This window comes from Chrysochloris asiatica, unplaced genomic scaffold (assembly GCF_000296735.1).
Source record: "Chrysochloris asiatica unplaced genomic scaffold, ChrAsi1.0 scaffold00020, whole genome shotgun sequence".
NCBI lineage: Eukaryota > Metazoa > Chordata > Mammalia > Afrosoricida > Chrysochloridae > Chrysochloris > Chrysochloris asiatica.
In genome coordinates, this window is record NW_006408538.1 from 3,968,878 (window position 1) to 3,972,218 (window position 3,341).

Sequence of the window (3,341 nt, forward strand, 5' to 3'; positions counted from 1 at the left end):
AGAAAGCCTGATCTTTCTCCCGCGGAGCAGCTGGTAGTTTCGAACCGCTGACCTTAAGGTTTGCAGCCCGATTCGTAACCACTACGCTACCAGAGCCCATAGAATCCTTCAGTATTGGAATTCAAGGCTTGAATTTTTTCTTCAGTTTTTTCACCTTGAGAAATGCTAAGTGTGTTCTTGCCTTTTTGTTTTCTAACTCCAGGTGTTTGCACATTTCGTTATAATTCTTAAGTTTGTCTTCTCAAGCTACCCTTTAAAATTTCCTGTTTACCTATTATCTCCTCATTTCTTTCATTTGCTATAGCATCCATACACTAGAGAGCAAGTTTCAGAGTCTCTTCTGACATTCATTTTCTTCTTTTCTTTCTTTCTTGTCTTCTTAATAAGCTTTTGCTTTCTTCCTGTATGATGTTCTTAATGTCATCCCACAACTCTTCTGATCTTTGGTCATCAAATCTGTTCTTGAGATGATCTGTAAATTCAGATGTGATATGTTCAAAGTCATATTTCGGCTCTCATGGACTTGGTTTCATTTTCTTCAACTTCAGCCTACACTTGCATATGAGCAATTGATGGTCTGTTGCATGGTGTGTCTCTGGCTTGGTTTTGGCTGATGCTATAGAGCTTTTCCAGAACCTCTTCCCACAGATGTACTCAATTTGATTTCTGTGTATTCCATCTGGTGAGGTCCATGTGTATAGTTATATATTTTTTTGTCCCAGTTCAATGAAAGCGAAACTTTATTGAGGGCCCAGGAGCTTGGGCTCAGAAGAACCCCACTAGAGGGAGGCAGGGGAGCCAGCAGGAAGGGGTCCTTATTTGACCTTCTTTTTGGTGTGCAGGTTGTTGGTGTGGCTGCACTTGTTGCTGCAGTTCACAGCACAAGGGTGGAGGCAAGAGTAGCACTTGCAGCAGATCATCTTGTCACAGTTATACTTGTGCGCTAGCTGGTGCAGGGAAGGCTTGATGATGCCAACGTGCAGACGCAGCACCAGGTAGGTGCAGGGTGGACTCTTTCTGGATGTTGTAATCTGAGAGAGTGAGGCCACCCTCCAGCTGTTTACACGCAAATATCAGACGCTGCTGGTCGGGGGGATACCCTCCTTGTCTTGGATTTTGGCTTTGACACTCTCGATGGTATCACTGGGCTCCACCTCAAGAGTGATGGTCTTGCCCATCAGGGTCTTCACAAAGATCTCCATCTCTATGTCTGTCTCTTGGCCGCCTTGCTGAAGAGAAATAGCGTGTACAGTCATCTTTTACGTTGTTTAAAAAAGGTATTTGCAATGAAGAAGTCATTGGTCTTACAAAATTCTACCTGGATCTCGAGCATTATTTCTATCACCAAGGCTATATTTTCCAGCTACTGATCCTCTTTGTTTCCAACCTTTGCATTCTAATCACCAGTAATTATTAATACATCTTGATTTCATGCTTGATCAATTTCAGACTGAAGAAGCGGGTAGGATTCTTCAATTTTATCATCTCTGGCTTTACTGGTTGATACGTAAATTTGAACAATAGTGGTATTAACTGGCTTCATTTTTGTTGTTGTTGCTGTTAAGTGCTATCAAGCTGGTTCTGATTCATTGTGACTCTATATAGCATTTCTAAGGAGCAGCTGGTGAGCTTGAACAGCCAACCTTGCAGTTCAAACTGACTGTGCAGTCCAACACATTAACCCACAGCGCCACACCAGGACTCTTTGTACACCTTCTTGTAGGCTATGGATATTATCCTATGACAAACAACAGATCTTGAAATGTTCTTTTTGGTGATGAATTCAGTGTCATCCCCCTTTAATTTGCCATTCCCAGCATAGTAAACCATATGACTGTCAGATTCAAATGGTCAATACCAGTCCATGTCAGCTCATTAAATACCTAGGATATCGATCTTGATGTGTTCCATTTCATTTTTGATATTTTCCAAGTTTCCTATATTCATATTTCATACATTCAGTGTTCTGATTATTAATGGATGTTTACAGCTGTTTCTCCTCATTTTGAGTTGTGCCCCATCAGCAAACAAAGGTCCTGAAAGCTTTACTCCATTTGTGTCATCACAATCAACTTTACTTCTAGAAGGGAGCTCCTCCCCAGCCGTATTTTGAGTGTCTTCCAACCTGAGGGCCTCATCTTCCAGAATTATATCTGACGATATTCTGGCGCTATGAATAATGTTTTAATATTCAATGTTCTGGTGCTATCTGATAGTGTTCCACTGCTATTTACAAGGTTCTCAGTGATTAAACATTCAAAAGTAGTCTGTCTCTCCTTCTTCCGAGTCTGAAAGCTCAGCTGAAACCTGTCCACCTTGGGTGACCCTGTTGGTATTTAAAATACTGGTGGCATAGCTTTCAGTATCACAGAAACAGGTAAGCCATCTCAGTATGACAACTTGAGACACAACTGGTGGTTATCTAAGTTAGATACCCAAAAGTAAACTATGATATGACCCTACCTTGATGTAAGTTCATTTGGAGTGAGCAAGACAGTCTCTGAAAAAACTCTTATCATGTAAGACCCAATGGACTAGACCACATAAAATCCCTGATCTTGTGCTTTTTGAATGAGGGCAGAATGACTCTGCCAGTTGTGTCTCTGCCTCTCTGGAGCAAGACACTTTTGCCAGTCACTCTGTCAAGTACCCTGTCCTTATTTCCCCGATATGAAGGACCTCCATCAAGGATGAAGCCATCGGTCAAATCTTCTCAACAGCATTCTTTAAAGGCAAATGCCTGAAGGTTTAAGGTTTAGTGGAGTAGATTTATCCAATTCTGATTCTCCAGGTCTGAATGAATGTCTTAACTCAGTGCTGTGCCATGACGGTCTTACAAGAAATGAAATGAGTTTTTCATAAAAATATGAGCATGTCTCTGTTTTGTAAAAATAAAATCCCCTCAAGACAAGTATAAATCAAACTACCCAAAACTTGGTGATCAAAACAGCACCTCTTTATTTTGTGTTTACCTGAGGTTTTCTATTTTTTTATTACCTCTATTTGCCTGATTTTATTCAGCTAGAAAATGGTCTGCTCCAAGTCAGCTTCACAGTTTCATTCACATGTTGGTCTCCTTGGCACTGATGGCTGGCTGGAAGCCTGGACTCAAATGGACTGCCAACTGGAGTGCCTACATCAGATTTCACCAGCATGGCAAACTCAGGGCAGTCAGATTTCTTACATGGTTCCAAGAAGCATGTTTTAGTAAATAATGCAGAAGCTACATGGCCTTTTATGATCTAGCCTTAGGAATCACATAGCATCTCTCCCACCTCCACATTCTGTTAATTGAAGCTGGTGCTGATGTAACTGCAAAAGGGGTTCTAGTCACTTGCTGC

At 41.3% G+C, this 3,341-nt stretch overlaps 1 pseudogene; it reads right to left on the reverse strand.

Moving 5' to 3' along the window:
• Positions 1–815: 815 nt before the first annotated feature.
• On the reverse strand, positions 816–1,202 carry LOC102816292 (annotated as a pseudogene).
• Between the last annotated feature and the right edge of the window lie 2,139 nt (positions 1,203–3,341).